We start from the raw sequence: 13044 nt of genomic DNA, 5'->3' as shown, positions 1-13044 counted from the left end.
ATCTCCAACAAAGGTTACCTGGACTGCTTCAGGCTACTCTTAATGGTTTTTCTTCTGCTGTAGATTCCTAATGGATATACTCCCCAGCAGTCATTTCTGAAGCTGAATCAAATTAACTCATTTCCCTCATGCCTGTTCACAACCTCAATCTCCTCCACCCCAGAATCCTTGCTACTTGTTTAATTCAGTCTGACACCAAAACTTTCATGCTCCTCTTTTCCCTGCCATCAACTCCCTTCCCCTAATGGAACTACTCAAAAATTTCTCGCCCTATATTTTAGGGTTGCATTTAAAGTATTGTAAATTAAGAGTTGCCTCATCACCACATAAAATAGCAAAATACTTGATCAGTAGTTGTCCCATTTCTTTTATTGTTGTCTTCATGGCACTAACCATCTATCAGCTTCTGCTGCATTACAATTACACTATTACACTGTTAATAGCTTCTGTTATTCCTTTTCATCCTTTGTAATGCAAGTGGATAAGGGCAGAAACTGCTGTTTAATGGTTCTATTCTAGACATCCAGCAGAATTCAGATTAGTATACTACCCGATGTACCTTCCTTCTATAAATAAGCTCATTCGAGAGGGAAGTGACTTCTCCATTGTTTAACAGATTATTGCTTCTACTTGAAGTTTATAATTTAACAACAAATATCTAGGGTCATCAAGACATTCACTTAACATAGAGTATATATTAGGATTGTAATGTCTCTTCCTTTCTATTGGTAATTTAGTCAGCTTTCTGTTCCTACAACAAGTACCTGAGATAATCACCCAAAAAGAGAAAAAAAGAAAAAAAAAACGTTTTGACTCCCATATTTAGAAATGTAAGTCCATTGTCAATTGGCTCTGTTACTTTGGGGCCTATGGAGAAAGGCATCCTTATAGTGGAGTGGAGTGGAGTGGAGTGGAGTGGAGTGGAGTGGAGAAAGCCCATTCCCCACATGGCTGTGGATGAAAGAGAGTACGAGGGAAAAAACCAGAATAATAAATATATTCTTCTTTAAATGTCTACCACAATATTCTACTAGGTGCCACAGTCCAAAAATTCTGAAAACTCAAAGGCAAGACTATTCAACCACCTTTGGGTAGCATCTCATATCTGAGCAGTGATGTTCAGTTAAAAGCAATGAACTACAGCCTCAGTTCATTGGGATTTATTGTCATTTGGGGAAAAATGGTTGAGTCTGGTTGGTTTTTTATTGTCAAAATCATAAGAGACTGTTTCTTAAAATTGTCCAATTCTTAAAATATTGTTAACAAATGCTTTGATACAATGACAGTGTGATATACCCACTTGAACCAAACTTCTAACCTTATAGTCATTGAATCTTGGCTAAGCTACACTTTTCTGTAGCCCTAAAATTTTCTCCAGGCAGTTCTGAAGCAAACAAGATTTACATGTTGACACTGAAGTTGGTTGGCAGTTTTCTTAACTCTCTTTGCATATACAGAGTCTCTTTCTTTCTATTTCTCATCTTAGTAATTAGATTCTTTTGTGTCTGTTCAACTTTATTAATATTAATATTGATCATATATTTTTATCACTCCCATATGCCCATTGGTGGTTATAGCCACAGCCATAACTACATGTTTGTTTTTTTGTATTTGCAAGAAGCTTTCATAGATGATATTATAAATTCCCATAAGAAAGGACAAGAATTCTAGTCATATCTTTTGTGTTATTTGCAGGATTTGGTGATCAATTTAAATGTATTTTAAATTATAATGTATTTTAAGTTATAATGTACATGGTTTTAAAATACTAATATACAGGGTAGAAAAAAAGCTCAGAGTCATCTTCCTTACAGAAAACTCAGGTTCCATTCCCAGCACTCAAATGGTGCCTCAGGACCAATTCAATTCCAGTTTCAGAAAATCTGATGCCTTCTTGTGGCCAGGTACACACATGATGCATTTACATATGTGCAGGGAAAATATTCATATACATTCATAAAATATAAAGGTTTAAAAATATCTTGGTTTGATATTTTTAAATTAGCTGGTAGACTATCTGTATAAACTGTATATTTATACATATGATTAAATGAAACTCATGTGCCTCATGAATTGATAACACTTATTATACTGAACATCAGAATGTTAAGAGAAGCTGTGATCTCTCCACCTTTCTTACCTATTTAATATTGTACAAATCTGATCCCTTCACTGGCATTTGTTAAAACAGCAAAAGAGTAATCATGCAGTACGTCATTATCAGTTCGTGAATGGAAAAAGATTTGTTTTTAATACATTGTAGTTATCAGAGTCAGAGTGATCTGCTATGATTTTGATAAGTTTTCCCGAATGTTCATATATCAAAGGCAAATGGACAAAATGTCAAGAGTATTTTCCAGGTGTTAAAGTATATCTCTAGTCTACACTAAAAGGTGTCCCTACTGCAAATTGGAAACTCTGGTGGTATTGTTCATGTACTTGTCAAGAATGTGTTCTTTAGACCCCACAAGAATTGCCTATAATACTGAACTTACAGCAGGGAAATCTTAAGGGTGGGGACACTTGGAGATGTTGAACACTTTAAAAGGTAGGGCTATATGGGAGTACTGGGAGTGTGGCTTTGAAAAGAGTCGGTGTTCTCAGTCTCTTCCATTTTTGTATTGTGGCAAGCAAATTAGTAATTTTCTTACTAACTGATAAGGAATCTGTTCATTGTAGGTAACATCATCCCTGTGCTGGTTGTCCTGGATGTTACAAGAAAACAGGCTGAGCAAGCCATGAAGAGCAAGCCAGTAAGGAGCACTCCTCTTGTGTCACTTCCTGCCTGCCTGGAGTTCCTGCTTTGTCTTCCCTTGATTGCTCATGATTCAGGATATGTAAGCCAAATCTATTATTCTTTTCTCTCAAGTTGCTTTTGGTCGTGGTGTTTCATCACAACAATACTATCATAGCAAAGACAGCATCCATATTTGGCACTGAGTTTGAACACTCATTGGAAGATTGTGGAAAACACTTTGGGGCTGTGAAACTAAACCTAAGTAAGGTCATTTCAAAGAAATAAAATATCCAGGCTGTGACATGAATATTGCTTCATACTTTTAAACAACTTTATAGTGAGATTCATATTCATACACAAACACACACACACACACACACACACACACACACACACACACACATACACACATACCCAAGAGGGTGGAGCTCTCCTGGATATTCCCCCATACTGGCACATCAACTCTGCAAGATTAGATGCATTTTCTACTGAGGCCAGACAAGGCAGCCCTTTGCTACATATATGCCAGGTTCTCAGTGCAGCCCATGTATGCACTTTAAGTGGTTCATCAGACTGTAAGCTCCCATGTGTGGGGAGAGACAGGAGAGAGGCTCAGAGGACCAGGAGAATGAGTGGGTTCTTAAATGGCAAGCAAAGATTCTTGAGTCTTTAACATGGATTTGTCAAAGCTTTAAAGCTCTTTTGAGGTAAGACATAATTGGTTTTGAAGGGCTTAACGAAAACCTTAGAAGCAATAAAGGCCTAGTTAACCTCCCTCTAGGAGAAATGATGGATAATAGGTCAAATTTGTAGCTACAGATGGGTTTCTCAACATATCCAATCAATATGCCCTCAAAGGTTGTGTTCATGTCTAAAGAAAGCTGACTACTTTCAAAGGTCAACATTGTCAAAGTGACATTTTGAAGGCTTGGAGTTTCAGAAGGAGATCATCATCTAAATTTTCTGAGAGCCTTCCCATTTTACTAGAGAAACCCACAGGAGCAACTGAGTCAAGATTCTCCTTTCTTTGGCAGACTTTATACTAGCCAGCTCCTCTTGTTGACCTGTTCTACTCTAGATATGGCAGTCACTAAGATTCCCACCTTGACTTATCAATTTGTATAATTCAGAATCAGCTGGATGTTTGATTCACAGTTCTTTAGCTATTTGTTTCATGCTCTACTCAGGATTACATGATGAAGATGATTAAAATTCCAGTGTATGTTAAGGAAGCACTTAACAAATGTATGTACCTCTCACACATAAAAGAATTTTGTAACTCACTTTATGCCTTCAATACTTTAGCATTTACACATACAGGTATCTATCTATCTATCTATCTATCTATCTATCTATCTATCTATCTATCTACCTACCTACCTACCTACCTACCTACCTACCTCAGGGTGTAGTTAGAATACTAAATCCTGGTAACTTTTCCACTGTCATAAACATTGACATGCTTGTCATTTTCCATCCTTTGTGCTTTTAAAAATTTGACCATTTCAAAATACATCTACTCTTCAGCTTATTTTATTTCAGAGGTTGATGTCAGCTCTTAGCACATTAATAACACACCCATTTCTGTTGCTTCAGTTTTTGTAAAAAACTGTACAATGACTACAGAAAACAGTGTTTCATTTGCTGTTAGTGATTCAGGAGAAATTATGTCTGTCTTCACAGTCATAGTCATCCATTTCAAATGTTTGAAAAAGGTTTGTCTTATCTGTTTCATTCTTGCATGGAGAAAGTATCTTAGCTTTCCTTCTAATAACTTAGCAGCTTCATGGAAAATGAAGTGATTCATTTAATTCTCTGATGTTATAAGCAAGTCTAAGAGGAAAATATGATAGTTCAGAGGGTAATGCTTATTGCCCAAGCATGAGGACTTGAGTTTGTATCCACAGCATCCTTGTAAAAGCCAATGTGGGCATGTAATGTATGGCTAGCTAAGCATTGATAGGAGGGTCGGGGGGGCCTCTCTGGACAGTCAGTCCAGCTGATCGATGAGCTTTGGACTCAGTAAGAGCTACTCTCTCAAAAAATAAGTTGGAATGGGAGACAGAAATTTTCAACTAACTTCTTGTGTTTGTGTCCATAGGCCATGTGCATTACCAAAAGCACATGCACAAAAAAATATGTTTCTCTCTGCCTCTCTGTCTCTCTGTATGTCTCTGTCTGTCTCTCTATCTCTGTGTGTCCCTCTCTGTCTCTCTGTCTCTGTCTCTCTGTTTCTCTCTCTCTCTCTCTCCTCTTTCTCACCCTCTCTCACTCCTTCCCTCCATTGTTAGTGTTACCATACAGCTCATTTTTCCATATTCAGTATGACTGTATCCTCTGTATCATGCCTTAGTTTGATTATTCTAATAGAATGATTTAAAAAAAAAGAGTTTTGTTAAAGGATACCACAATTAAATTTGACCTCCATCTGTTTCTCTAGTTTCCTCTATATTCTTGTTTAATAGCCTTTGAAACACACATGCTCTGAACAGATTTCTAATATTGAAGTGGTTAAATCAGACAGATGACCAGAAATAACCTAGTTCATTTTGAGCTGAAACATAATGAAGAGGTTTTAAGGGACAGAAAGAAGGACTTTGCTGATAAAACAGAATGCTCTGGGACTTTGAGAAACTGATGACCAGTGACAGCCAGCTCTTGTTCTCCATGGTAAGGAAATATAGGATGCTTCTCCTGCCAACCATTCAGGGCATACCCCAGAGAGCTGGTGTAACCCATGCTGAGACTGGAACATTTCTTGGACCTCCAGGCTAATTGCTGATGAGGTCAGTGAGGCAGTTAAGAGTGAAGAGTGAAGTTAAGAGTGGGTACCAAGACAGTGAGCTAGCCTTCTTTAAACTACAAAGAACTGTATCCTTTGTGTTTTTATTATGTTCTGTTTTTCTTTTTCTTTCTTTTTTCTTTTTTTTGCTTTTTTTTTTCTTTTTTGCAATGAGCCTATATCAAGTTAAAAATACAACTACATGTCTAACAGGAAAATTATGTTCTGAATTGTGTATCTTTTTAAAAGAAGGTACAAAATTATTGTACCTAGAACAAAATGTAAGTTGTTGTTTTTCTTCCATCACTGGGGACAACATGGATGTCTCTCACATTTGGAAGTAAAGAATCAGACTGCAAGAAGCCTCTGCCTGTGCTTTAAGCTTCTTTGTACCTGGTGCCAGCTTTTAAAAAGACTGAAGATGAGAATTACAATTTAACACTCTTGGATACAAAGCTAAGTTTAAAACCCTTGCATGAATCATAACTGTTTTCCTCTACAAAAACAAAAAAATATGAAGGGGTTTGGAAGGTGGCCAAACATGTAAAGTGCCTTCTGGACAAACAGGAAGGCCTGAATCTGGACCTTAATCACCCATGTAAAATGTTTGGCATGGTAACATACCTTGTATCCCTGTGCTGGGGAACAGGGAAAAAGGGTCCCTGGATTTGTCAGCCCAACTGGATAGTCTAACTGTTCAATGAGAGACCCTGTTTCAAAAATTAAGGAGGAAAGCAACTATAGCAGCCATAAAATCTTGCCCTCTGGCATCTTCATTTACCTTGGAGTGCCTGGACACTGATAGATGTTCACACACAAATGCCATATAAAAAATCCTTAAGCTTTTCCCCTTAGAATAGGGAACAAAATAACTATGAAAGGACATGGTTATTACAGAGACAAAGTTTGGAGCTAAGATGAAAGGATGGACTATCCAGAGACTACCCCAACCGGGAATCCATCCCATAATCAGCCACCAAACCCAGACACTATTGCATATGTCAGCAAGATTTTGCTGAAGGGACCCTGGTATAACTGTCTCCTATAAGGCTGTGCCAGTGCCTGGCAAATACAGAAGTGGATGCTCACAGTCATCTATAAGATGGAACACAGGGCCCCCAATGGAGAAGCTAGAGAAAATACCCAAGGAGCTGAAGGGGTCTGCAATCCTATAGGTGGAACAACAATATGAACTAACCAGTCTCCCCAGAGCTCGAGTCTCTAGCTGCATATGTAGCAGAAGATGGCCTAGTCGGCCATCACTGGGAAGAGAGGCCCCTTGGTATTCCAAATTTTATATGCCCCAGTACAGGGGAATGCCAGAGCCAAGAAGTGGTAGTGGGTCGGTAGGGGAGCAGGGTGGGGGAAAGGTATAGGGAACTTTCGTGATAGCATTTGAAATTTGAAATGTATATAAAGAAAATATCTAATAAAAAAGTCAAAAAAGGAAAGAAAACATGTAATACTTTATATAGAGCACAGAAAAGCTCTTTGATTTGGCTGTGAGTGTGAAAGGTTATTCATGATGGATATATAAAAGAATCATTAGAGACTTCAGGGAACAATTTATGTCCAGTTTTAAAATTTCCATTTTTAAGTCAAAAATTTATGTGAACGTTCTATTCCACATTCAATACAATGAGTCACACCAAAACTTCAATAAACACTAGTTAAAAGTTGAACATTAAAAATAACTTGGCTAGAGTAATGATGCAAATATTAGTTTTGACAGAGCATTTCATTGGATTATATCAACATTAAAACTGCATCTCTCATCTTCATGGGAATAAGAGATACTTTGTCCTGGAGATATCTGAGTAACCATGGTCTGGTAACATGGATGTAAGTCACCCCAAATTCCATGTTCCAACAGGAAAAAGGTTTCATAGGACTTTTATAGCTTTAAAGAACAAAGAAGGGCAGAAATCAAGACAATGTGAACACTGTGGAGGGGCAGTTGCAGGGACGTGGGAGATGGTGTTTTAAGGGCCCAAGGCACTAGCTGATGACATTTTTAGATCTTGGATTGATGGAAGCTGGTTTTCTGCTAAGTTGGTAGCTTCTAAGAGGTCTTTATTTGTTATCATTAGTTGTTTGTTCAAGTACAGATCAGGGCAAAGAATAACTTTGTTCCAGGAGTATTTTCAAAAGATTTTATTCACAATTACAAACAATGGTCTTGCAAAATTTGGAATTCTGCACACAGAAATGCTCTTTGATTTGGTTGCAGCACACATGTAATTTTAAGTCAATGAAGCCAAGACACAATGTTCTACTAATCCAAGTAGAAATTTCAGTTGTCAAAATACAAATGCTTTTATGAGCACACAGTCAGAAATATTGATAATGAACAGAGAAATCATGTTTTCAAGGCAGCAGACAGCAAAGCTTTTCAGCATACACTTCCATTAATAATATTTCAGAAATATTTTAGCTTAAAAAACATGCTTTTGTAAGTCAAAGTGAATAATTTTGCAATTCCATTGAACTTCTTCACAAATGAACTTTTAAAAAATTATTTGAAAAATTTTCTCAGTCTTCCAAAACCCTTAATCAAGACTTTCATGAGCACAGAAACTGAAAAAAAGTAACGTAAGAATATAATAAAATTTTCAGCTATTGAAGGTTTTATCAATTTGCAATTAGTAAGTAAAATGCTTGCAAACAAAAATATACCAACATGTTTTCCTCCAAAAGCAAAACAATGGTACAGCTCAAACCATGTGGCTCCAAATTTGCACACATTATAATTTTGAATGTTTAGCTTATTTTTGAAGTATTACAACTTTTAAGAAAATTTTAAGGGAACTCTGTTTTACAAATTAAAATTTTATTCAATAGCAGAGTAGAAATAAATTTCTGAGATATATACTGTTGTATCACCTAAATTTCATTATTCTTAATTACATGAAATTGGTGAGCACACAAAATTTAACAAGTTATTAATTCCTATGAAATTTTACATACTGAAATAGTTTTCAGGAAGTCACACTAAACCACAACAAACAAGCAAAAACAAAAATTTGCTAGTATTGTGATACAATTTTAGTTTTGAGCTTAAATATTTACTGATTCTGATAAAAATATATAGTATAAAATATATCCACCACAATTTTCTCTAAATTTAACAGATAATTCAGGAACTTATATGATTTCCTAGATTTAAAGTATTATAATAATTAAAATGCAAGTGGCCATGCATAAACATATGCATAAACACATGCACACAGAAGCAACACTAAGTGGACTTAGTAGCTTGTGTGTACATGTATGTATTTGTGTGCGCATGCATTTGTGTATGGGCATTTGTGTGTGTGCATGCATTTGTCTGTGTATGTGTGTGTGTGTGTGTGTGTGTGTGTGTGTGTGTGGTCTTTGTAAGTGTAACAGTGATAAGGAAGAGGTGTGTGGAGTTGGGCATTGACAGGTTGAAATAAGGAGTGGTTGAAATTATGTAAATATAGTACTGAAGTATAAAATTCTCAAAACAATTACAAGTAAAAGAAATATTAATACTTCATAATTTGTGTTTGAATTGTACCTTCTGCACTCTTGTCAGCTCATATGGAATAGTCATGTCCTATTTCTTGATTTCTAAAACTGGAAAAACAATTCCAAAGTAACTGTGGTTAGTGAGACGTCCTCAGGAATTTAGGAGTATCTCCCTCTGTATAGTTTTTCATCTACCACAAATTGAATAATTGAATGGTTTTGGTAATATAGATTCAGTATAATTAGTTATAGCAAAATATGATGAGTTATTTTTACATTATTTTAAGCATTACTTCACAAATAAGAACAAAACATGGTAAGATTTTTTTTTTGTAACCCTGCTGTATTAACCAAAGATAAAGTTAAATTTTTCATTCTTTAGAAGGCTCTCAGGGGTGATTTAATCCAGATGAGAGTTTTAGTTTACAAGATACAATAAATACATGCATATATCTGCCAGCACATCATTGCTTAAGGCTAAGTTCAAAATTCTGTGAAATAAAAGATCACCATGCATGTGCTTTTCCATGATTCTCAGGAAGCCATTAGAAGTATGCATTATCTTGTAAATTGTGTGTATGTTCCTTACAATTCTTATGCATTTAAGGCCACAGAATCACAGATGCCCATTCACAGCAGACCTGTGTTACCAACACTGAGGGAAAGAAAAAAATCTTCCTATTCTGCTGTTTTTAAGTAGTCTGTTCCTGACCTTTTTCTTTGCTTATATTTCTTTTCATGTTTCCATAATAAAAGCAGTCTGACCTCCCAGTTCACTTTTTTTTTTCTTCCCAAGTTATAGAGCCATTGTCTCATTCCAAGAATTACAACTTGTACACCTTTTCCTGCTGAAGACTCTACATTTCTGGAGCCTATTGGCTATAGCTTAATAATACCATTATGTAGAAATGCTAAGATACTCTGGAAGGAGCTATGAAGCTGTGTGTTACTTTCAGACAGAATAGTCAATTGGCAATAGATGCTGTTCTCCATGGAGCCATTGAGTTCTCTGTGGCTACTCTTCTGGAATTTATTTTTATTCTAATGACAGGTGGCATTTACTCTTAGCCACAAACTCTTGGCTACTTGCATTGCTACCATGGGGCTATGTCCAGGGATGCTAATGATTAGATCTTTTGACTATAGACTTTCCTCTAAATTACATAGCCAGATATGTCATGGTGATTTAATCTGATATGACACAGAGGGTTGTATACACTTTTTCTTTTAAAAAATCCATAGCAGGCAACTTTTGTATCTTCTTTTATAGATAGGTCCAACATTTCTCACAGTAAAGTTGAGGAATGATAGTTATTTCAGTTGGATCATCAGGGATTAATATCTTGATTACCTCTGTTGATTATGTTCACATACAAAAAGCTTATATTGTATCATTCTATTGACACAGTATTTCCATTTTGATCACAATGTATGTGAGACATAAGTATAAAGGCATATTTTAAAATATATGTATGTATTGTGCACATGTGTGTTGTACATGTATGTGTTGTGAGTGTTATGACCACAGATGCCAGAAGAATGCAAAAGATTTTTTATTTATTTATTTATATTAGATATTTTCTTTATTTACATTTCAAATGTTATCCCCTTTCCTAGTTTCCCCTCTGAAAATCCCTTATCTTCTCCCCTCCCCCACTCCCCATGCTCCCCAACCCACCTACACCTGCTTCCTGGCCCTGGCATTCCCCTATACTAGGGCATAGAACCTTCACAGGACCAAGGACCTATCGATGACCAAATAGGTCAACCTCTGCTACACATGCAGCTAAAGTCATGAGTTCCACCATGTGTTTTCTTTGGTTGGTGGTTAGTCCCAGGGAGCTCTGGAGGTATTGGTTGGTTCATATTGTTGTTCCTCCTATGGGGCTGCAAACCCCTTCAGCTCCTTGAGTCCCTTCTCTAGCTCCTTCATTGGGAACCCTGTGCTCTGTCTAATGGACGGCTGTGGGCATCCACTTCTATATTTGTCAGGCACTGGCAGAGTCTCTCAGGAGACAGCTATATCAGGGTCCTGTTCAGATCTTTCAGAGATGAACTCACAGACAGTTAGGAGTGTCCCTTATTGGTGCCAGAAGTGAAACTCATCCATAGAACAATATGTGCTCTTTAAACATTGAGTCATCTCTCTGGCACCTGATTTAGAATTTAGAAATGGAAGTGTTAATGGTCATGCTATCAGAATACCATACATTATTAAAAATTATTATTAAGTCCATGGTAGTGGGAACAGAACTGACTTTTATTACTTATTATTGAGATTTGTTTCTAGCATCACGATGTTTCACCATTTCCTTTCTCTTGGTTACTGATTGTAATTCCTTTCAGATAGCAAAAATAGCAGTTGTAGCTGTTGCATGAGTAACATGGGCAGTGTCTTCTTAAATATGTATATCATATTTCTCAACGAGCCTTGTGGCACCCTTGATCTGATGGGTTTCAGGACTGGAGGCTGACATATTCAGTTACTAGATGTATTTTTGCAATTTTTATGCTCTACAATTCAGGTTAAAATCAATTGATGTTCCCAATTAGTTTTGTCTATAAAGTTTTTTTATACTCACCAGACTCTCCTTTCTTGAAAATATTCAATAATGCCAACACCAACATCATCAGTCAGTTTATGTCTATAATTTTTCTCCCTTTTGCCTTTCCTTCACTTTGTGTGTTTTATAACAGAACCTCACCCTTTTCCCCCATGCAGATAGAAGTCACTGTGGAGCTCACATTGACCTCAAACTCATGACAATTCTCTTACCTCAGAATCCCAAGAGCTACGATTATATGCATGAGCTGCTGTGTCCAGTAGATTATTTTTCTAGATTTTTAAATTTTCATTAACCTTGAAATTACTTGCCACAGGTGACTCAGGGTTGCATGTCCTTTAGAGCACAACACTTCTATGGCCTTGTTGGGTGTCGTGTCTTATTGTACACTGTGTGACCTGGGCAGCTGGATTTTTCTTCTCTGCTTTGTCACATGAGCTATAATGGAAATACCCGAGCATGGTTTTTCCCTTCCTTAAGCTCAAGATGCCATTTTTCCTGGGTTTTACTAATAGAGCCTTATTAAGGAAACTCACACATGACAGAATCTAATGAGGGCAGGGAGAGTGTTACTGTCTTTATTAATGTTCGGAATCTGACTCAGACTGAGCTGCAATATACACATCCTAAATTAATGACTTCAATTTAGTAAGAATTGACCAAGGTTTGAGGTCAGTCAATAAGGTAGTCAGCAATTCATTAAAATGATGTTCATTATTAGGGCAGCTGAGCCTGTAGGCAGCAAAAAGAGAGAACTAGTGTTGATGACTTTCTACCAGGTGCCACGGCCCACTTCCATATATTTTATATGTTAAAGAAGAAGTGTAAATGGAATACAAGCAGTTTAAGCAAATTTTATTTGTAACACCTAGAAAGATAATTCAGGCTGAGTTGACAGATTATCATTTATGAAAATGAAATAACACAAACACACACATACACGCATATACACATACATACATACACACATACACACATACACACATGTTTGGATCATGATTTGGGGTAGCTAACAGGGAGGGTTCTTTAGGTTGTTTAAATTTTCATGGAAGAAAGAAAGACTGAGAGGAAGAGAGAGACAGACAGACAGACAGACAGACAGACACAGAGACATAAAGAGACACAGAAAGAGAGAGAGAGAGAGAGAGAGAGAGAGAGAGAGAGAGAGAGAGATCATGCAAACTTGTTTTCAATTTGATTGCATCTTCATGTGACCCACATTGGAATATTTGCATCTGCATTCAACAACAAATAATGACTGAATTTACTGCAGCTTCTGTCATACACAATTCTTCTGTGACTGCCAAGAGGAAGTTTCTCAGGTACTGAGGCTACAAGGTATCATCTATTAATTTTTTATTTGCCCTGATAATTCAAGCACTGACAAATAGTCCATATACAAATATAAAGCATAATGGTCCTTGATTACACATACATAGAAGATTGCATTGAGTCTTACTGAAAGATAC

This window comes from Mus musculus, chromosome 10 (genome assembly GCF_000001635.26).
Source record: "Mus musculus strain C57BL/6J chromosome 10, GRCm38.p6 C57BL/6J".
Lineage (NCBI taxonomy): Eukaryota > Metazoa > Chordata > Mammalia > Rodentia > Muridae > Mus > Mus musculus.
This window is presented reverse-complemented; position numbering follows the sequence as displayed.